Here is a 24,694-nt window from a genome sequence, read left to right on the forward strand (position 1 = left end):
TCTGGATTCTTGTGTTTCTTTCATCTCTGCATCTATCCTTGCATCAGTACTTCAATATTTTACTTAGTGTAGACTACTTCAAGTCTCGATATCTAACTGTGTAAATTCTCCGCTTTTCTTCCTCTGAGAGTTTGCCTTTCTACATAAATTTTAGAACTGACTTTTTATTTCTAAAAAACTGAGATTTTGATTGGGATTATTTTGAGTCTATACTTTTCTTTGAGGAGAACTAAAATACATACTCTTTCAATCCATAAATATCTGCATTCTCCCATTTATTGAGAATTTCTTTAGTTTCTTTTATTAATATTTTTGCTGTTTTACTCTGTTGAAATCTTTTTCATCCATTATAAGATTTATTGCTTTGTTTTTAATGATATATTTTAAATGTTATGTTTATTAAAAATTCTTTTTCTAAATGTTGCTTGCCAGTGTTTGGAAATACAATTGACTTTAAAATAATGATTTTGAATTCAGTAGCCTTTTAAAATTCACTTATTAATGCTAATAATTCATTTAGAACTTTTTGGAGTTAAAAATATATTTTATATAATCTGTGGATAGTAACAATTTTATTTCTTCCTTTCCAATTCTCCAAAATTATGTTTCTTTGTTCTTTCCTTACTATACCAGTTAGGACTTCCAGTATAATATGGAATAGAACTGGTGATAGAGGATATGTTGTTTCATTCTTGATTTCAAAGAGAAAGCTTTTCATGTCTTTAATAAGCACTCTGCTATGGATTTATTTTTGTAATTAACCCAGTGTGATTATGATGTCTTTTCTATAGCTGAATTTGATTTGATAATTATTTATGTAGGATGTTTTTAAACTTTGTTTACAAGTGAGTTGACTTGCTAGTTATAATGAATAACCTAGAGATGATAATATGCAACTTTGCCTTACTGAAATCTAATATAAATGATGCTTTTACGTTTAATGTAGGGAAATTAAAACATTTTAATGTCATTTATCTCCATCTTGACTTTTATGAAATTGTCTTGCACTGTAATTCAATATTTAGTTTAGACACCACGATACATTATTATTATTGAAAACACAGTCAAGAGTCATTTTGATTTACCCACATGTTTTATATTTGATCTGCTTTTTATTACATCCTGCATTTTGGGGGTCATTTTCCTTATGAGTAAAAACACATTTTAAGCATCTCTAACTTGATGGTGATAAATTCTGTCAGTTTTTGCTGACTTGAAAATAATTTTATTTTTGTCTTCATTTTAAAAAGTTATTTGGACTGGCTATGGAATTATAGATTGATAGTTTCTGTTTGTTTGTTTTTTACCTCCTAGTACATGGAAATATCAATCTATTATCTTCTAGCTTCTATTTCTTCTAATAAGAAATAGTTCTTACTGTGTTTTTGCTCTTTTGAAGATTTTGTCTTCTTTTTCTCTGATTCTCTTTATGTTTTTTTTCTGTATCTTTGTTTTTTTTTTTTTTTACCAGGTTTAGTACGATACGCCTAGGTTTTCTAACTTTATTTTTAAAAGTTTACTCAATTAAAAAAATAAATATTTTTTATTATTTAAAAATTTGGGTTATATTTAAGTCACATAAGGCTCATAGCAATTCTTGAATCTATTGGCTTTATTTTCATATAAGTTTTAGAATATTTTCTTCTTTTTTCTCTTCAAATATGGCTTCTCCCTTATTCTCTTTTCCTTCTGGGATTCCAGTTACGTATACTTTGGAACTTTTAACCCTATTCACATATCTTTAAACATTTTATGTATTTTCCATTCTTTTATCTATCTGAGATGGATTTTTTCAGATCTACTTTTCAATTTTTAAATTTTCTCTTAAGTTATGTATATCAGTCTCCTAAACCTATATGTTGAGTTCTTACGTACTTTTCAGTTCTAGAATTTCCATTTGATTCTTTTAAAGTTTTTAGTTTTCTCAAAATTCATCATATTTTCTTCTAATTCTTTGAATGTGTGAATCATAGCTATATTTAAAGTGTGTTTCCAAAAATTCCATTATGTGGCTTTATTTTGTTTTTATCAGCAATTATTTTCTTGGTTTTCAGTCAAGTCTTTATATGCCATGTTCATTTTTTTATGGCATATAACAAATTGCACATCAAAAATTGTAGAGATATTTTGAAGCTCTTGACAAAATTATAGTCATCTAGAGAAGATTTACTTTTGTTTCTGCAAGACAGCCAGGTTACAGACACATGTAATCACAGATTGCATCAGTGCAATCAGGGAATTGGGGTAATGCTGGCTTTCAGTCTCTAACAGTGCTCAGTATATTTCTGCTTCACACTTATTCCTAGACTATAGTCTTTTATGATCAAAACTCAAAGTGTGATATGTTTATCAGACTTTGGCATCTTTGGCAGATTCTCATTTTCCCTCCTACTCTTGTGAGCCTGAGGAAAAGGTGCTTAGATTCTCAGCCTCTCAGCTGCCATTTTGATTTGGGAAATGACTGAAAGTGAAAAGAATTGCCAGGCTCACCAAGTTTCTCTTGCTTTCTTGGTCCTGAAAATTCTTGCAATGTTGAGAGCCTTCTGATGCTTATAAAGTTTAAAAGAAATAATTGTCCCATTTTTTTCTAGTTATTGGAGTGAGATAGTCGTTTCAAAGCAATGCAGTCTACCATTGTCAAAAGTGGAGATCCTCCACTATGTTTCTTTTAGTTTCTTTCTTATTCTTTGCTTATATTTTTTGGCCTCCCTTTTTCATTCTTGGCCTCAATATCTTCTTTATATTTGTAAAGATATCAATTACCTTTTTTTTGAGAGAGATTAGCCCTAAGCTAACATCTGTTGCCAATCCTCCTCTTTTTGATGAGGAAGATTAGCCCTGAGCTAACATCTGTGCCCATCTTCCTCCACTTTATATGTAGGACGCCTGCCACAGCATGGCCTGATAAGCGGTGCATAGGTTTCTGCCTGGGATCCGAACTGGCGAACCCCTGGCCACCCGAGCTGACGTGCGGACTTAACTGCTGAGCCACTAGGCTGGCCCTGATATCAATTACTTTTTAATTTATTTTGGAGTTTTCTTCTATTTCTTGTGCTGTTTCTGTTTCATTCTAATTTTTAGTCCCCACACTTTTTTTTTTCTGTTGGTCCCTGTCTTTCATAGTGGGGACTTTTTTAGGGTATACGGTGATGTGTTGTGACCTAAAAGTGATATAACATATTCCTATAAAAAGCTATGTTTGTGGGGTTGGGGCTTTAAAACTGGTCTCCTTTTTTAAAGAGGTATCAGCTGCTTTGTCGGATGACTCCCACGTGTCAGTGTATGGCGCGCTTTCCCCTGGGGCCTGGGGAGAATCTTTAGATATACTGCCTCTCGTGTATCTAGTGGGTTGCTCATGTTATGGAGCCATGCAGTGCCAGCGGGTTTAAGGTTTCTTCACTCAGCATATTGATTTTCACTTATCTCCCCATTTTTAGAACAACTAGCTATTCCCTACCCATCCCCACCTTCAAGTGTGCCTGGGATTGCCAGCTCTTGAAACTCTTTGACTAAATTTCTCCAAAAGAAAGCCTATATTTTACTGATGGTGTAATGGAGAGTTATGAGCAAGGCTTCTTGATAAGAGGAGACTAGGGCGTCCAATAGGTCCTTAGGGAAATTCTCAACCAACCGTCTCATTTTTCAGTTCTATGCCTAACCAGTCCACTGGGCTCTTAGTGTTTCCAACATGAATTGACTGCTGTTTACACTGGTGGGTATGGGGAAAGTCAGAGATAAATTAATCTGTTTAGTAGAACAAATTACCCTAGAATTCAACTGTCCTTTTTATTTTTGTGTACACTACCTAGCCCAGTGCTTGCCAAGGGTTGGATAGTTACTTTGTTGACTAAATGACTCTTTGGAAAACTTGGGTTTTTTTTTTTACATTTTTGACTATTTTAAAATAAGAATAATGTTAAGAATTAAAATCCTGTATTTACATAAGCATTTGTATATCGCTCTACATAACAAATACTCTAAGGTCAAGTGTAGGGACTATTTAAGTAATAATTATTTCAATGGGTACAATATGAGTCTTCACTACTATGACCAAAAAATTCATTGAAAATGCCAAATAAAAGTTCTGAACTCTGAAAAAATTAATGTAGGCAAAACGTGAAAGGCTTTAATGTAGACAAATATTTGACAGTTTTAATGAATCAAAAAGACACTCTACCAACGAGTCACATGAGCACTACCTAGTAGAATCATCAGAGGGACTTTACACGGAGGAAGGGGAGCCAGGAATATAACTCTAGTAAAGAGCAGGACAGCATCAATATTACTTCACACTTCAAGAGCAGAGTTCATCTAGGTTCCATATTTTGGTTTATCTGCTATACATTTCATAACTGAGGTTACTGACACTATTCTTTTTATTTAATCATTTCCTTAGATGTAATTGAAACAAAGGTGCTAAAATATAGTCAGTCCTGGAAGAGAGTAAAATTCTGTCTAATTTGAAATTCTATCCTCCCTTAAGCCACATGTAGGTGAGACTGAGGTAAAGGGTTAGAATGGGAACACTGGCTAACCAATGCTTCCCAAGCTGGGCGTTGGTGAGACATTGAATTGAGGTAGAAAGGCCATGGGCTCTGAAATCAAGCTGATTTGGGTTCAAACACTGATTGGACCACTTACCACTTCTATGATCTTAATCACTTTAGTTTTAGCATTGAGATGGAGTAATAATATCCACTTGAGTACAAGAAATAATGTTTGTAAAATCAACGTAGCACGTAGTTAATACTTAGTAAAAGTTAGCACTGTGATTTCACCCTCGTCCCAACATTTCACTTTAGCTACTTGTCACTCTGTTTACCCCTAACATACTTTCCTGCCATACAGAATTCTAAAATTTCATCAATATTCCAAGTATGTTTTCACCTGTGGCTTGCTTTTCCCCTTTGCTGAGTGTGACTTTGCCTGGTTAAATCCTGCTCTTCTTTGAGGCTTCAGTTTAGACACCTCGTTCTCTGAGAGACCTTGCTAAACCTCCAGGTTAGGTTCAGTGCCCCTTCTCTGGATTTTCTCACAGAACCCAATCAAGCACTTTTCACACTGCATTGAAATGGCCTATTTACTTGTCTGTCTTTCTTACTATGCGGTACGAGGGTAGAGATTATGTCTTTTTTATTGTTAAATCCCCAGTGCCCGCTACTAAGCAGTGACTCTGTAAAACGTATTCAGTAAATGACAGAATGTTTATTAGGTATTCATCTATAAATATGACACAACTGATAAATAGGATCTTTGGTTTAATAGACATAGCACTCCAGAGATGGAAAAATACATTACATGAGTAATTACATAAGGGGCCATTGAATTACAATTATTATAGATGCTACAAAGAAAAATAATGACAGTAATAGAAGCTTGTAACAGGGAATCTTGGCTAAATTGTGATTGGAGAATTGTCAATCTGTGATGGTTAATCTTATGTGTCAACTTGACTAGGCCATGGTACCTGATATTTGGTCAAACACTAGTCTAGATATTGTGCTGAAGGTATTTGTTAGGTAAGATTAACATTTAAATAGTAGACTTTGAGTAATGCAAATTAACCTCCATATGTGGGAGGGCCCCATCCAATCAACTGAAGACTTTAAGAGAAAAAGACTGAGGTCTGCAAGGAAGAAAGAAAGCCTCCAGACTGCCTTTGAACTCAAGACCACAACATCAACTCTTCCCTGGGTCTCCAGCCTGTAGGCCTGCCTTGCAAACTTTGGACTTGGCAGTCCCCACTACTGAGTAAAGCAATTCCTTATAATAAATCTCTTTCTCTCTTTATACATACATCCTTTCTGTTCTGTTTCTCTGAAGAACCTAACTAATATACAGCCATTGAAAGACAACATTGAGGAAGTAATGTTTGGTTTGAACTTTGAAAGAGAAGGATTCAATACATGAAAGAGGAGAGAGTAGAAACAACATTCTAGCAGAAGCAAAAACATGTCCAAGGGGCTTTGGATGGGAAGACACTCTGCATCTTCAAAATATGAATGCAGACAGAACTGGAGGAAGTGCCACGAGATAAGCTGGGTAAGGCAGGTAAAGTTGGATTATGCAGAACCTGGTCATTTTATTTGAAGAAAATTCACAGAAGACCACCTTTATTTATATTTGACTATAATTTTTAAACTTCTTTATAAAATTAGATCCACATAGCATTGGTATTAGCTGTAATTTAAATTGCTTGTACCCTTTTCTTTTCTCCATTAATAAGACGATCAAGAGTGAATGAATATCTCGTTTTTACTATCCAAACTTAGGCACATTCTGAGAAAAGTAATGGAAACAAATCCCATGCAGCTCAAATAGATGTTTGAAAATGTGAGAAAAGATCAAATATCTGGTACACTGAATCAAAACATCAGTAAAACATTAGCAGAGCTTGAGTGAGCCTGACAAAAGTTCACAAAACAATTCATTTGAGATAATGAGAAGGAAGTTCAAGTGTGAGGCAGGCAGAATGAGATTCAGATTATTTAACATTCCTTAGTTGTATTTTAAAAAAATACAATATAGCCTTCTCTTAAAATGTCAGTGCACATTTTTATAAATTTCACTGCACATCTATTCTTTGTACAGCTTCTTTTAGACCTTTTAATGCTGTAGTGCCTGTTCTCAGCAAATTGTCAAATTTTTTTCAAATATTGCTGAAACCATACATGTAATAATGTTAAAGAATTAGGAAAAAGCAAAAGAAAAAGTTAAAAAAGAAAATAAATTGAAATAGTTTCATTATAGATACTTTTGCAACAATCATAATTTTAAAAATTAGAATAGATTTTTAAAGGAAGAGCTGTGAGGGCAAATGAACACATTAGGTGTTTCCTATTCTTCCTTAAATGAGTATTTCATAAGTGAAAAATTGAGTGTGATGGTGGGAGAAAGAGTTCTTTAGGATATCAGCTGAACACAAGCTAGTTTTTTCTAAGAACTTAGTGAATAACCTATAGGTTATTAACTTATAGGAAGTGCATTAATTTGTGTGTGTTGTGGAGGAGTCTGAACAGGCTGAGGTGACATTAATGAGGACACAGTGATGGTAGCCAGGACCCGCTACTGATAAAGTGGCCTATGCTTTAGGGAGCAGGTGTGGCTGACCAAATCTGGGTGGTAAGTGAACTGAGTCTGTAACCAATGAAGTGTCATTCTTTAGTCAATTGTACATCTGGCCATGGAGTTAATTTAATTAAAAGACTTACTATGCATTTTTCCTCCAAATTTTCTCCAAATTGAGGTATAACTGACAGATAACACTGTATAAATTTCAGATGTTCAACTTGATTTTATATATGTATGGGTAAATACATAGGTATTTAGAAATGATTACCACAATAAAGTTAGGTATCACATCCATCACCTGATAGTTATTTTTTGTGTGTGATGACAACACTTAAAATCTACTCTCTTAGAAAATTTCAAGTATACAGTAAAATATTGTCAATTATAGTGACCATTCTGCCCATTAGATCCCTAAAACTTATTAATCTTATAATTGATAATTGACTCATATCTCCCATTTTCCCTTACTCCATAGCCCCTGGAAACCACCAATCTACTCTGTTTCTATGAGTTCAACTTTTGTAGATTCCACATAGAAGTGAGATCACGTAGTATTTGTCTTTCTCGGTTTGATTTATTTTACTTACTATAGCGCCCTCAAGTTCATCCACGTTGTCTCAAATGGCAGGATTTCCTTCTTTTCATGGCTGAATAATATTCCATTATATATATCACACTGTCTTTTATCACTTTATATATCACCGTGCTTCATCTGTTGATGGGTACTTAGGTTGTTTCTGTGTCTTCGCTATTGTGGATGATGCTGCAGTGAACATGGGAGTGTAGATATCTCTTTGAGATATTGATTTTTGTCTCCTTTGGATATTTACCCAGAAGTGGGATTGCTGAATCATATGGCGGATCTATTTTTAATTTTTTGGGGAACTTCATACTGTTTTCTATAGTGGCCATAACAATTTACATTTCCACCAACAGTGCACAAAAATTCCCTTTTCTCTGCATCCTTACTAATGCTTATTACCTTGTCTTTTTGATAATAACCATTCTGAAAGGTATGAGGTGATATCCCTTTGTGATTTTGATCTGAATTTTCCCGATGATTAGTGACATTGAGAGTGTTTTTATGTACCTGTTGTCCATTTATATGTCATCTTTAGAAAATATCTATTCAGGTTCTTAAGCCATTTTTCAATCAGATTATTTGTTGTTTTGCTACTAAGTTGTATGAGTTCCTGATGTATTTTGGATATTAACCACTTATCAGATATATGGTTTACAAATGTTTTCTCCCATTCCATTGGTTGCCTTTTCATTTAGTTGATTGTTTCTTTTCTGTGCAGAAGCTTTTTGTTTGATATAGTCCCACTTTTTGATTTTAGCTTTTGGTGTCATTTACAAAAATACACTGCTGAGACTGATGTTAAGAAGTTTTTCCCCTATGTTTCCTTCTTGGAGTTTTACAGTTTCAGATCTTACATTTAAGTCTTTAATCTGTTTTGATTTAATTGTGTGAATGGTGTAAGATAGGGGTCTAGTTGCATTCTTTTCCATGGGGATATCCAATTTTCTCAGTATCATTTATTGAAGAATCTATCCTTTCTTCATTGTGTACTCTTGCTCCCTTGTCAAATATTGGTTGAACATATACCCATGGACTTATTTCCGGGCACCTTATGCTGTTCTATTTGTCTATGTGTCTGTTCTTATGCTACTGCCATACTGTTTGATTATTATAGCTTTAGAGTATAGTTTGAAATCAGAAAGTGTGATGCCTCCAGCTTTGTTCTTTCTCATGATTGCTTTAAATATTTGGAATCTTTTGTGGCTCCATGCAAATTTTTGGATTGTTTTTTCTAAATGGTTATTTCAGTGAAAAATGGCATTGGAATTTTCATAGAGATTGCATTGGGTAGTATGAACATTTTAATGATATTAGTTCTTCGGATTCATGAAAATGGAGTATACTTCCATTTATTTGTGTCTTCTTCAGTTTCTTATATCAATGTCTTATAGTTTTCCGCGTACTGGTCTTTCATCTCCTTGGTTAAATTTATTTGTAGTATTTTATTGTTTTTGATGGTGCTATAAATGGAATTGTTTTCTTTATTTTTCAGATAGTTTATTGTTGGTATATAGAAATACAACTGATTTTTGTATGTTAATTTTGCATCCTGTAACTTTACTGAATTCATTTATTGGTTCTAACAGTTTTTTGGTCGTCTTTACAATTTTCTATATAAAGATCATGTCATCTGCGCACAGAGACAATTTTACTTCATCCTTTCTGATTTGAATGCTTCTTATTTCCTTTTCTTGCCTTTACTGTGGGTAGGACTTCTAGTACTATGTTGAATAGAAGTGGTGAGAGTGGGTAAACTTCTCTTGTTCCTAATCTTAGAAGAAAAGATTTTACCTTTTCACTTTTAAATATGATGTTATAGCCATTCTGACCAGAGTGAGGTGATACCTCATTGTAGTTTTGATTTGCATTTCTCTGATAGCTAATGATGTTGAGCATCTTTTCATATGCCTGTTGGCCATCCGTATATCTTCTTTGGAGAAATCTCTGTTCAGATCTTTTGCCCATTTTCTAATTGGATTGTTGGTTGTTTTGTTGTTGAGCTGCATGAGTTCTTGTATATTTTGGATATTAACCCCTTATCTAATATGTGGTTTGCAAATATCTTCTCCCAATTGTTAGGTTGTCTTTTCATTTTGTTGATGGTTTCCTTTGCTGTGCAGAAACTATTTAGTTTGATGTAGTCCCATTTGTTCATTTTTTCTTTTGTTTCCCTTGCCCGGTCAGACATGGGACTTGAAATGCTGCTCAGGCCAATGTCATAGAGCGTACTGCCTATGTTTTCTTCTAGAAGTCTCATGGTTTCGGGTCTTATATTCAAGCCTTTAATCCATTTTGAGTTGATTTTTGTGCATGGTGTAAGGGAATGGTCTACTTTCATTCGTTTGCATGTGGCTGTCCAGTTTTCCCAACACCATTTATTGAAGAGACTCCTTTCTCCATCGTATGCTCTTGGCTCCCTTGTCGAATACTAGCTGTCCATAAACGTGTGGGTTTACTTCTGGGCTCTCAATTTTGTTCCATTGATCTGTAATTAACAAGATAGGAAACAACAAATGTTGCAGAGGGTGTGGAGAGAAGGGAGCCCTTGTTCACTGCTGGTGGCAGTGCAAACTGGTGCAGCCACTATGGAAAGCAGTTTGGAGTATCCTCAGAAAATTAAGGATAAATCTACCATATGATCCAGCTATTTCACTGCTGGGTATTTATCCAAAGAACTTGAAAACACAAAGGCATAAAGATACTTGCACCCCTATGTTCATTGCGGCATTATACACAATAGCCAAGACTTGGAAGCAACCTAGGTGCCCATCAAGGGACGAATGGATAAAGAAGATGTGGTATTTATACACGATGGACTACTACTCAGCCATAAGAAATGACGAAATCCGGCCATTTGTGACAACATGGATGGACCTTGAGGTTATTATGCTGAGTGAAATAAGTCAGAGGGAGATCTCACTCATAAGTAGAAGATAAAAACGACAAAAAAAAAAAAAACCACAGAGCTGGGGAGTGGGGTGGGGGGTTCCCGGGGGGAGGGGGGGGGGGGGGAGGGCAAAAGGGGTGATTAGGTTCACATGTGAGGGGATGCACTATAATTAGTGTTCAGGTGGTGAACATGAGGTAATGTATACAGAATTCGAAATATGATGTACATCCGAAAAAAAAAATTAAAAAAAATAAAATAAATATGATGTTAGCTATGGCTTGTCATATATTGCCTTTATTATGTTGTTATACATTCCTTCTATACCTAATTTGTTAAGAGTTTTTATCATGAAAGGATGCTGAATTTTGTCAAATGCTTTTTTTAAAATCTAAGATTAACATATGATTTTTATCCTTCATTCTACTAATGTAGTGTATCACATTTATTGATTTGCATATGTTGAACCATCCTTACATTCCAGGGATAAATTCCACTTGATCATGGTAAATTATCTTTTTAATATGCTGTTGAATTCAATTTGCTGGTAATTTGTTAAGAATTTTTGCATCTATATTCATCAGTGTTGTTCATCTGTAATTTTCTTTTTTTGCAGTTTTATCTGGCTTTGGTATCAGGGAAATGCTGGCCTAGAAAAATAAGTTTGGGAGCGTTCCCTCCTCTTATTTTGTTTTGTTTTTGTGAAAGAGTTTGAGCAGGATTAGTGTTAATTTTTCTTTAAATATTTGGTAGAATTCACCAGTGAAGCCATCTGGTCTTGGGCTTTTCTTGGTTGGGAAGTTTTTGATTATTAATTCAATTTCTTCACGCATTAATAGTCTGTACAGATTTTCTATTTCCTCATGATTCAGTCTCCATAGGTTGTATATTTCTAGGAATTTACCCCTTTCTTCTAGGCTATCCAATTTCTTGGCATATAGTTGCTCGTAATGGTCTCTTATGATAGTTTGTATTTTTGTAGTATCAGTTATAATGTCTTCTTTTTCATTTCTAATTTCATTTATTTGAATCTTTTCTCTTTTTTTCTTAGTCTAGCTAAGGGTTTGTCAATTTTTCTAATCTTTTCACAAACCAACTCTTAGTTGTTTTTGTTTGTTTGTTTGTTTTGGTGAGGAAGATTGGCCCTGAGCTAACATCTGTTGCCAATCTTCCTCTTTTTTTTTTCTCCCCAAAGCCCCAGAGCATAGTGGTATATCTTAGTTGTAGGTCATTCTAATTCTTCTATGTGGGATGCCAACACAACATGGCTTGATGAGCGGTACGTAGGTCCTTGCCCAGGATCTGAGCCACTGAACGCTGGGACAGCAAAGTGGAGTGCATGAACTTAACTACTTAGCCATGGGGCTGGCCCCAACCAACTTTAGTTTTGTTGAACTTTTCTATTGTTTTTCTGGTCACTATTTTATTTATTTCTGCTCTGATCTTTTTTATTTACTTCCTTCTGCTAATTTTGCACTTAGTTTGTTCTTCCTTTTCTAGTTCATTGAGGTGTAAAGTTAGGTTGTTTATTAGAGAAATTTATTTTGCCCTATATATTTTGGAGCTAAACTGTACCATTAAGAAGGTACACAAAGGTGCAGTGGTGAGTGTTGGGGAGAGCTTTAATAAAATAGAGAGTAGGCTTGCCCTTATAGATACTGGCCCTCATCTTTTAGGATGGACAGTCATAGGTTTTCTTATGATAACTACTTTTTATCAAAAGGCAAGATTCTAGGGAATATGGGAGTGCAATTTCAAATATTGCTATACTTGGCATTATCTCATTAATATTCATTTTAAAGTGTGGAAGTAGAATATAGATAGTTGAGCGACTATCTCAAAATTTAATGCAAATGAACTCATTTAACAACGTCAACAACTCTGTCAAGTGGACATTAAAAATTTCATTTCATAGATTTTAAAAAATGGCTTAGGTGTAAAATAATTTTTTCAAGAAAATGGACACGAAAGAGAAGAACTTAAATTCAAACTCATTCTATTCACCTCCTAAACCTGTTTATTTTCCAGTATACTCATTTGAGGTAAAATAAAATGAAGATAATACTTAGCCCAGAAATACCCCATTGCCAATGTTGTACTCCAGAGGAAATCCAGATTAATATATAAATGTTATATATTCTGAGAAATTAAAAATAATCCATGTACTCCTGACACCATGAAGTTCTTTTGAAATTCAGCTTGACTTGCATAATCTTACTCATGTTCCTCTTACGCAGGTCACCAACTAGTTTATGCCGATGCTGAAGCTTTTGCTCCTCAATTCTTGTGTCTTTATGTTCTCAAATGGCTATGTGCATCTTATTTTATTTTGGCTAATATTGCTATAATCAACCGTCTTTTTATCTTCTTTTTCTCTTTTTAGCGAGCCTGTTGTTGTTCTGGATGATTGAGAAGAGGAAAAATCAGGTAGATTAGGAGATACTGAATGTCCATGATACTGTTAATTGTTAAACCTTTAAAATCCTGTTTGGAGCGACTGGAACAAGAGAGAGGGAAAAAGAGAACCACTGAAGGCTTGACTTTCAACAGCTGGCCACTTCCTGCAGGGAGAATATAAAAGCTATTTAAGGTTTTCTTGTTAGAGAGTATTGCTGTGATGCTATTGATATAGTAACTTTTAAACTCAGATATAAGATGATTTATAAGTTAAAGTAAACAAGTCTCATCAGAAGCACTAAAAATGACCAAAAGATCACTTATACGAATAAAATTTATGTAACTTCTGGGCCGCTGACCAGAGATATTGTTTAAGATCCAGGAGATTGGCTTGTTTCAGTCAAAGACAATGTCATTCTGGATCACTTCTATTTAATATTGTTCATTGATTGTTGATTTTCATAGCTACTTCCAGGTTGCATTTTACAAAAATTTCATTTAGTAGAATGCATCCTTATAGGTATTGGGGAATTGTGGAATTAGATCACCAGGGACATGACTAAATCAAATATTAGGGTAAGTTCCCTGAGTTAGAAATAAAGGATCTCTTTTTTCTTCAACTCTGAGACTGTTAACAATTTTGCTTCCCTCTGGTGGGACTTGAACCCACAATCAGAGGGGACTCGAGGAAGAGCCCACGGCTGTGGGCCTATATCCCACAATCAGCCCTTTCTTCCTTTGAGGGTACTTTTCTGTTCTGCGTCACAGATTTGAAAAGAAACTGAAGCTGAGCCTTCAACAGCACAAGCTTTATTCAAGGGTCAAAGAATGGAGAAGTGGGAACTAAGTTTACAAATCATCTTGTCAGCTCCTGGGGTGATTAAGCAGCTGTTATAAAGGGTCTAGATAATGAAGGGGAGGAATATTCACAGTTATTCTGGGAAATGGGCAAGCTTTTCTGGGGAGCAAGGATGCCACCTCTTTTCTTTCCTTATTTGGTTATATCCTGCCATTGTCATGGCAGTTGTAAACTGTCACGGCATCAGTGAGTGTGTTCTATAATATGGTAATATGTTACAGTGAGCATGTAATGAGCTGTGGCATCTATGTCAGGTCCAGTCAGACTGCCATGTTGCCTTCTACAGTTTTGACGGGTTTTGTTCAGCCATCTTCTCCTCCCTTTCTTTGTCATTTCTTGCAAGCTAAAGACAACACATTAGACTTGTTCTGAGCACTGTTGTGGTTGATGTCTTGTGGGACCAGGGGCCAGGGTAACAAGACCACTTCTGGGTTTTTGTCTGTTTAGTCTTTTTTCTGTCCACCCCCTCATCACCAATATCATCTTGATGTGTAGTAACCACATATCTAGTCTCAATTAAAGTGAAAATTCTTAGTTCCTAGCCTAATACTCCTTCCACCATTGCATACTGTCTCCTGCCCTTGAGGAGAGAACAAGGGAACAAGGAACAATTTGAATAGAACTCGCCAACATAAATCATCACTACTCTTCTTCGCTTCCTTTTGTGCTGCACATTCGATGGCATGGGAAATTAGCAATGTGAGTCGTAGTGGTGGATTTTCTTGCCAGCAGTGTTTGCCATGCATCTACACAAAAGTACTGAACTCTTGCTTTCTTACTAAAATTCTCTTTCTTCGTTGAGAAATAGATAAGCTGCAACTACTGATTAATTGTATTACAGAACAAACAATTACTGAGAAGCAATTCAGCATTAGAAATTAAGCTATTGGGGTGGAGTGAGGACTTTGATTAAACTTCATGAAATAATAAGTCAGCTACAATGTCCAGGGAGAATAGGACTGACTTTTGTTTGTCTTTGGAGGCCAGCCTTTGGTATCAGATATAAGATATTATACCTACAAAAGATTAGTGAATGGCAATTTTAAAATTATAGTTCTTTGCCGCATGAAGAACATTTTTAAAAATGTTTCTTCTTGTTCAAATAATATTGCTTCCTGAAAGTGACAAAAATAGAAGATCTAGCTATCCCTTAATTTCAAGCAGTGTTATCTCAAGCAACAACAGTTCAATGATTTTGTTCTTCTTTTTAATGACCTAAGCCTGGGGTAAATGATTGATAACATTTGCTTCACAGTCACACCAGTAAAATCTTATTGTGAAATGATCTTTTCATTTTTCATGATAGATTACTTTGAATAAAATCATATTTGGGCAATATCCAATATTTACCAGACTTTTCCAGATATATTTAAATTACAACAAACAATAGGCTCCTCTAGCTGCAAATTACTGTTATTTTCTTTCTTTCTTATAGCTTTACTCAGATGGTAAGGGTAAATAATTCTACTGATAGTGATGTCATCATAAAGTTATGTGGATTATTTTTGCAGAATCCCAATCAATCTCTGGAAAGCAGATATGAAATAGACTCTTGCTGCAGGAATATCATAATAACTTTATTAATTTAGTGAAAATGAAATAAACATATTTGCATGTGCATATTTATTACACACAAATACAGTTGAAAGTGATTTTGACGTTATCTTACAGGCCTAGAATACTGTAGTTTCTCTTAGTATTTAAATTTTAAATACAGCTTTGTGAATTAAAATGAAATAAAATAAAATCTTATTGAAGGCTTTCTAACTGAAATCCAGAATTATTTACTCTACAGTATGGTTTGGAGGATTTGAGCTGTGCTATGTTAACAAAAATTAATACGGACTTAATTTTAAATGTTTTGTCTTCTATTAATCCTAAATCATTTTCAAAAAGAATACAGTATATAAAATAAGATTTTTGGAGATTGAGCTTCTGTGACAGTTCCTTAACAAAGCAATTTCTGAGAAACTTTTTTAATAACTGCAATTTAATTATTATAAAATAAAGCATTGTTTTCAGGGATTTTATTTCTAGTATTAATATTCTATAAATAAGTTTCATGGAAACAGGCGTTTGTTTTGTTTCTGAACACGTCACTTGGGAACCTTACCAAATCTAAAAGCATTGACCTGTTCAGCGCTTTGTATGATGAACTTAGCTACAGATCAGATTTATATCAAATATAGATTTATAATTACAAGAAATAACTTTATAAGCAGAATATAAAATTCTTTTCTGCCAAAAAAGCCAGCAGAAAACTAAAGAGAGGACCATAAACAAGAACTGACAGAATTAAAAAATTAAAAAAATTGAGATCATGAGGTCAAGTCCCTCAGTCAGTCTTGGTTCCAGTCCAGACTGATGTGTGACAGAAACCTATTATTATTAGTCTGTAATCATACTTTACACGTGATAATCTCTCCACACCTGAAAACTGGGGACCTTTTTGCATAATTTACATGCCAACGAATGGTATGGGATGGGAAGGGAGGAGGTCATCTACAGGTAAGTGTTGGAACACAGTTTTGACACACATGTTTATTTCCCTTCTTTGGGCTAATTTCTTTTTAGAGAGGTGTTACCAAGCATGGAATGAGAAAAAGAAAAAAACATGTAGACAGAGCAAATATGCATAAGCAATTTGAATTAATTAGGAAAAAACCAAAGTTTATCCCTTGCTCTAGGATTTAATATGACTTTGAGAGTACATAATCTCTATGAGAACAATTTGGAAAATAAAAGAATGGTATTCTAGTTTGAATGTATAAAAAAGATTAAGTGTTCTGAACATAATAATAATAAACTCAGAAAAATAATGAAATTCACTCTGATGCTAATATGCAAGCACCAGGGGGGCTCTAGGAAAAAATATAACAATGAAATCTAGTTTCACATTAAATATGCCATTTGACAAACTGAACATTGAATTGCGTATGTCCAACAGCCCTTATATAGACGAGATCACAGACATTGTCTGAGATGTTAAAATGCTGGAAATCCGTCTTCCCAGGAGGATTTTTGCCAATTAGTTTGGGACTAAAGAATCCTGCCAGGCATGAGGCTGCCCAGCAAGGTAGAGGATCAGAAACAGGAAAAAAGAAATATTTTATAAGAGAGGGCTGAAAAATCAGCAACTCAGCTGGCAGCATAAAACTATGCTTGAAAGCAACTTTAGGATTTGGAGGTTTTCATAGTGGATTGTATGATAATTTTAGATGTTTGTTTGGGGAGATGTGCAGTATTTCTGGCATTAGGAAACTGTGAAGATTATATGATGTGCTGCTTACTTATTACGATAGCCCACACCTAATGAAGACTCTTATCAAGCGCTGTGCATGTATTACAGAGCAATTGATGGGACCAGGATGGGCCTATTTTGTCACTTTAAAATCAAGGAAAAATTCCTGGATATTTAGACATCTATAACAATTGATTAAATGGATCTTTACTTTTTACGTCTTTATTTGGAGATGAAGGATCAAGACATGTGGGAAAAAATTCCTCTACCCAGTAAACCCAAAACTCAAAATGTAAATATAACCTTCAAATAATTGAGCAGCTCTAACACATGGCAAGAACTAGGGTATGAACTTTATTTATGGGCCTGAGTTAGCTGCATGACTTTTAAAGAATAAAGGGAAATACATTTTCTGTTCATTCTTTTCTCATCCTCTTATTTCTAAACTCTCTAGCCATGATTTTATTCTGAGATATCAGAAGCCTATGCTTATTAGGTAGAGAATGGCATTCTAGCTGCCCTTTGAAAACCTGCAAGAGTTTGCTTGCCTTCATTAGGACTTTTGTTAATTTCCAGTTTGTGTGTCATGATACAATCATCAAATGGCAGCAGGAGTGACTGAAGGACAAAGCTAGGAGAATTTAGAAATCATGAATTCACTCTGTGATCAGAAATGACTGAATATTCTGGCTGAATATTCTGTCTACTCCCTTGGCCTGGGTGATATCACACTCTTGCAGTTTTGTGATTTCTTTTTGGAGTTAGAAGCAGATAAGATTGTCAATATAGTCCAAAAACATTTGGGGTACTGCTGAAGATTCTGTAGATATGCAAACTATTATCAAACTGTAGAGAGGTGGCCAGTTATAAGGGGCCAGACCAACACTGATCAAGCGAGACATTGCCTCCAGAAAGAAATTTTTCCTGGTACAGAGGCCAACTTTATGAAACTAAGGTCCAGAACATGTAAATATTTGGATATGTATCAGTCAGGTTCCAAGCAGAGAAAGAGAATCAGCAAGAGATATATGTTAACATATGTGTTGCAAAGAATTGCCTGACTGGATTGTGAGCGCTGGCTAAGCAAGTCCCAAATCCACCGGGCAGGCTGTCAGGAAGAGCAGCCTGGAACACTCAGGCAGGGGCTGAAGCCGACTTATTCAGGAAGCCTCAGCTCTGCTCTTAATGCATTTCAATTTATTGAATCAGGCCCATGCAGATTGTCTGGGATGATATCCCTTACTTGAAGTCAATTAAGTACAGACTTTAATCACATCAGTAAAACACCTTCAGAGCAACACCTAGACCAGTGTTTGGTTGAATAACTGAGGACTATAGCCTAGCCATGTTGACACATGAAACTGACACGCAGGTAATTCTCAGAGGACTTTCTGGCACAGAAGAAGAGGAAAACTTTGGATTTAGTGAGGTTTGGGCATTAGCTCAAACTTCACCTATTAATACTTGTGGGATCTTGAGTAAATTACAAAACCTTTCTGTGCTTATTTCTTTCTAAAATTTGACACATTCTTGTTAATGAATTCTATCATTACCAAAATGGAGATAGTATTTAATACACTTCCTGGCACACAGTCGGTCCTCAGTGAATGTTAATTCCTCCTACCCTTAGAAATCACGTCTTACAGGAAGTACAGTGCTGTTTCTAAGTAGCATTGCTTTGTATAGTTTTATACAATTAAAATAGTAGCGAAAACAATGACGCAAAGGTGCAAAATAGATTGAAGGTTCTGTAAGGTATATTCTTAAAGTTGTTGGAGTGAGACCTAAAATTGAGTGTTGCCTTAATTAGTGAACAATTGTGACACCTTGGCACATCATTAATTATTTTGAACCTCGGCTTACTCACTTACAAAATGGGGAAATAAGTACTTGGTGTGCTTACTTTATAGGATAATTATGAGGAACAAATAAAAGTGCATGAGGATGGATTCCATAAACTACAAATATTATTACATTGATCATTAATTCTTATCCTCCCTCTGTTGAGTGGATGTAAGGAAACACTTTCATGCTTCCTTAAAAGATTTAGAAGATCATAAGGTTGTTTTTTTAAACCACTAAAAGCAAAGGGAAAAAATCCCAAAAGCTCTCAGCTATTTATTATTGTAAAAACTAATTTCTTGGGGCTGAGAGAAAAAATAACAAGTAATTAACTAAGATATTATGGTGTTTTGCCAGGCTTTACAAAAATTATTTCAAAACAATTTATCTTAGGAAATGGTGCAGCTAAGTAAGTTCAAAATTCTATTATGACACAGAACTTAGTCTGTACAGGTTACGAAATTTTGAAGTTATCAGCAATTTACTTCTGTGTTAATATAATTAAAGAGCAATCTCCCTGTGCTTTACGAACAAGAAATTTTTATATATGTGAAGTTTGTGCATGTTTATCTTCCAGTTATCTCTGCTGGATAACAAACCATCTCCAAATAAAATGGCATCAGAAATAACCAAATTTGTGTGCTCAGGGATCCTGTGGGACAGGAGTTCAGACAAGACGTAGTAATGACCTCGTGTCCCTTCTCTATAATATTTGAGGCCTCAGCTGGGAAGAATAGAATGTCTGGGGGTGACTTGAACAACCGGGGGCTGGAAACATATGGGGGCTTGGCACCAGGCCTGAGATATTTCAAAGGCTAGCCTCAGCTGGGACTGTCACACATGACTTCTCCATGTGGCTTTGGCTTCCTTATAGTGTGATGGCCATTACATAGTTGAGTTTCTTCTATAACAGCTCAGAGCTCCTATAGTGATCAAGGCAGAAGCTGCAACACCTTTTATGATCTGGTCTCAGAAGTCACAACTTATCACTTCAGCCACATCTACTGGTCAGAGAAGTCTCAAGCCTACCCAGACTGAAGGAGAAGGGACATAGAACGCAAATCTTAATGGGTTGAAAAATGAGTTTTAGCTTTTAAATTTAGTTCTATGATATATTTCAAATCAATTTTTGCATATTGTTTGAGGTTCATATCTTTTAATATGGACATCTAATTTTTCCAGCTCCATTTGTTGAACAGATTATAATTTCACACAGTATTAAATATATGTATGTATAAGATTTATATAATGCATAAATTTATCTTGAACATATTATATATGCATAAATACATATGTAGTTTTCTACCTGAATTGGACCGTTAGAAAAGAAAAAACTGGGAATATTTAGGATTGTCACTACCTCACATTATATAATCTGAAGGTTAAAGGAAATAAACGCAACTTAGAGTCAGAATCTGATGTATTTTCTCTCAGAATATGACATATTCTAATAAGCTTCCACAAATCCGTGCTGGTCTGGAAGACCAAGCAGATGTGCAAAGCCGTGCGCACACTCCGGAGAGACCAGAGTCTTAGCCACCTATTCCTCCCTGACTAAATGTGCAACTTTGCACAGCAGAAAGTAAAAACCAGAGCAGACTTGTAAACTGTTTAATGTTGGAAAGCATTTCCCAGCCTACACACAGGCCCATTAGCAAAGGGTCAAAACGTGACTACCTCAAAGAATTAAGCACATCCTCTTACCAATTATTGGCTGGCCTCTAAGCTATGTTGATGCAGGTGTAAGTCCTAAGAAATCAGGCTTAAAAATAAAAATGCTACAACACCACAGAAGAGACAGACTTTTCTGTATTAGTCCTGTCAAGTAAATAAGCACACAACCACAAAACAACACAGAAACAACAGAGAGACAAGAATCAGAGTTGCCACAATACAGTATCTAAGATGTCCAGTTTTCAACATAATTATGAGAAATAAAAAGAAATAGGAAAGTGTAACCAACACACAGGAAAAAGGCAGGAAGCCATGTTTAAAGAATTTAAAAAATATATGACAATAATAACTCATCAAATCCAATAAATTTCTGAATTACTGAAATATTACTGAATTAAAATTTCGGAATTACAACTGCTGAAGCAAAAAAATTCCCTAGTGATCCAACAGCAGGTGTGATCATATAGAAATCTTAAACATGAAAATAGATTAATAGAAGAAAATAAATGATAAAAGAATAAATAAAAATTAATAGGCCCTCAGAGACCTGTGGTACACCATCAAGGATACCAACATATTCCTAACAGGTGCTCCAGAAGGAGATGACAGAGGGACAGAGAAAAGTGCAGAAAAAATATTTCAGGAAATAATAGCTAAAATCTCAAATTTGAGGAAAAACATTAACTTACACATCCAAAAGCTCAATGAGACCGAAATAGGAAAATACAATGAAATCCACACCTAAACATATCAGAATCAAACTCGTGAACGCCAAAGACAACGAGAAAATCTTGACAGCAACAAGAGAAAATCAGCTCATCACATATGGAAAAACCACATTAACAGTTAACTTCTCATTAGAAACAAAGAAGGGCAGAAGAAAGTGTTATAACATGTATAAAGTCCTGAAATTCTATATTCAGAAAAACTATCATTCAAAACTACAGTTAAAAAGGAGATGTTTCCAGGTAAAAAAAAAAATTGAGATTTTGCTATTACTAGAACTACCTACAGGAAATACTCAAGGAATTCATTTAACCTGAAGGAAAATGATACCAGAATGTCATTAGAGTCCACACAAAACGTATGTAGCACTGGTAAAGTAATTATGTAGGTTAATATAATACAAATATATTTTTCTCTTATCTTCTTTTAAGTTATTTTAAATAAACAATTGCATAAAACAATAACTGTAAAACAGTATTGTTGGGTTTATAACCTATAAAGCTATAATAGCACAAAAGGAGGGATGTGGCTGGAACAGAGCAGAGCTTCTATATTTTTAAATCAATAGTAATCTGAGGCAGATGTTTTCAAATTAAAATGCATATTGTAATCCCTAGAGCAACTATTAAGAAGATAACTAAAAAAATAGTAAAACATCTTAAAAAATAAAAAAGAGAAATTTAAAATTGTATACTAGATAATACCTGTTATATACACAAAGAAGACAGTAAAAAAGGAACAGATGCAAAAGAAAACATGAGACATAGACCAAACTAATAGCAAAATTCTTTTACTTTCTCCTTCTTCTACCTCCCCCTCCCTCAACCTTCCCTCTCTGTTTCCCCCTCTCTTCCTCCTCTTCCTCCTTTTTCTTCCTTAGAGCGCTAGCTAGGACTTCCAGTACAATATTGAATAGGAGTAGTGAGAGAGAGGGGACAATTTTGCTGTATTCTTGATCTCATCAAGCAAGCATTCAGAATTGTACCAATAAGTATAATTCCAGCTGTAGTTTTTTCAGAGATGCCTTTTTATAAATAAAGTTGAAGGCTCCATGGCATTCCTAGTTTTCTGAGAGTTTCTGTCATGAATGAGCTTTCTTTTTTTTCCCATTTCTTTTTTTTTTTTTTTAAAGATTGGTGCCTGAGCTAACGACTGTTGCCAATCTTCTTTTTTTTCCTGCTATTTCTTCCCAAATCCTCCCAGTACATAGTTGTATATTTTTTTTAGTTGTGGGTCCTTCTAGTTGTGGCATGTGGGACGCCACTTCAACATGGCCTGATGAGCGGTGTAATGTCTGTGCCCAGGATCCAGACCACCAAAACCCTGGGCCACAGAAGCAGAGCAAGGGAACTTAACTACTCCACCACGGAGCCAGGCTCCCTAATGAGTTTTAAATATTGTTAAATGTTACTTTCATTTCTTTTATTTGATTAATGTGGTTATTTACCTGGATTGATTTTCAAATGTTGTTCCACACTTGCAATCTGGGGTTAAACCTACTAGGTTGTGATATATTCTCTCTTTTATATACCTTGCTAACTTTTTGCTGAGGATTTTTAGATCTATGATTATGAGGGATTTTAGTCTACATTTTTCCTATCTTGTAAACTTTTTGTCCATTTTTGGTATCAGTTGTATTGTGATTTCAAATAATTATTTAGGAAGTGTTCCTTCATACTTTATTTTCTGAAAAAGTTTGTATATAAATTGGTATTGATTCTTTTAATGTTTAGTAGAACTCACTAGTAAAATGTTTTGGGCATGGAGTTTTCCTTGTGGGAACTTTAAAAACTTTTAATTTTAAAATAAGTTTAGATTTATAGAAGAGTTGCAAAGATATAACAGAGAGTTCTTGGATATCTTTCACTCAGCTCCCCTGGTATTAACACATTATGCATTCAGGATATCTTTATCAAATCTAAGGCATTAACATTGGTAAAATATTTTCAAGTAAATTGCAAAGTTTCTTCAGATTTCACCAGTTTTTTCAGCAATGTCTTATTTCTTTCTAAAGATCCAATTCTAGATACTACACTGCATTGAAGCATCATGGTTCCCTGGTCTCTTTCAATCTGTGACACAATCTCAGTTTTCCTTTTTTTAAAAAATAATCTTGACACTTTCAAAGGGACAAACTTGTCTGAATGCCCCTCCTTTTGGGTTTGTCAGGTGTTTTCTAATGATTAGACTTGGGTTATGAGTTTTAGGGAAGAATATCACAGAGGTGAATTCCCCTTCTCATAAATCATATCAGGAGATTCATGACATCAACATACCTCATTATTGATGATGCTAACCCTGATCAGTTGCTTAAGGTCATGTTTTCCAGATTTATCCACTATAAAGTTACTAATTTTCTTCTTTTTGGGATGTTTAAAAATTACAAATTGAATATCTTTAACAGATATAAACTGTTCATATTTTCTATTTTTTTAATGAATTAGTTTTGGTAACTTGTGTTTAACAGAGAATTTGTCCATTTTTGTTGTCAAATTTATTGGCACAAATTTGTTCTGAATAATCCCTTATTATCCTTTTAATGTCTGTAGGATCTATGGTAACATCCCAACTTTCTTTCCTCATGGTAATAACTGGTGCTTTGTTTCCACTTGATTAGTTTTGCCAATAGTTTATCAATTTTATCTGTTTTCACAAAACCCAACTTTTGGCTTTGTAATTTTCTCCATTGTGTGTTTCTATTTGATAAATTTATTGTCTTTTTATAATTTTTTTTCTATTTACTTTGATTTAATTTGCTCTGGCTCTTAGAGCTTCTTAAAGTGGAAATGTGGGTAACTAATTTCAAGTATTTATACTGTAGATTTCTGTCTACATGCCGCTCTAGTTCATCTCACAAATTTTTATATATTGTGCTTTTATTATCATTGTTTGAAAAATTTTAAGTTTCTCTTGAGATTTTTTTCTTTAACTCATGGGTTATTTAGAAGTATCTTTTTAATTATCTAAACATTTTGGGGTTGTCTAGGTATCCAATATTTATTGATTTCTACTTAATTCCACTGTGATCAGACAGTATGTTCTGCAAGGCATCAATTTTATGACATTTTTTGAGAGCCTATTTTATGGGCTAGCATGTGGTCTATCATGGTGAATGGTACATGTGCACTGAAAAAAATGGATTTATTGCAATTGGGTTTTTTAGCAGTCATTTGGTGGTGTGTTCTTTTAGTTTTTGCTTTATTAATTTTTATGCTTTGTTAATAAATGCATACACATTTCGGATGTATGTTTTCTTGTGATTGTTCCTTTTAATATTATATGTCCCTCTTAACATTCTTTGCCTTGAACATCCTTTGTCTTGAAATCTAGTTTGTCTGATATTAATTTAAACATGCCTGATTTCTTATGGCTACAGTCTGCATGTTAAAACATTTTTCCATTACTTACTTTTAA

At 34.6% G+C, this 24,694-nt stretch overlaps 1 pseudogene; it reads left to right on the plus strand.

Moving 5' to 3' along the window:
• LOC124243314 (60S ribosomal protein L9-like) overlaps positions 1–24,694 on the plus strand; it is a 150,441-nt pseudogene that overhangs the window by 13,294 nt on the left and 112,453 nt on the right.

The sequence above is a fragment of the Equus quagga genome, chromosome 8 (assembly GCF_021613505.1).
Source record: "Equus quagga isolate Etosha38 chromosome 8, UCLA_HA_Equagga_1.0, whole genome shotgun sequence".
NCBI classification, from domain to species: Eukaryota; Metazoa; Chordata; class Mammalia; order Perissodactyla; family Equidae; genus Equus; species Equus quagga.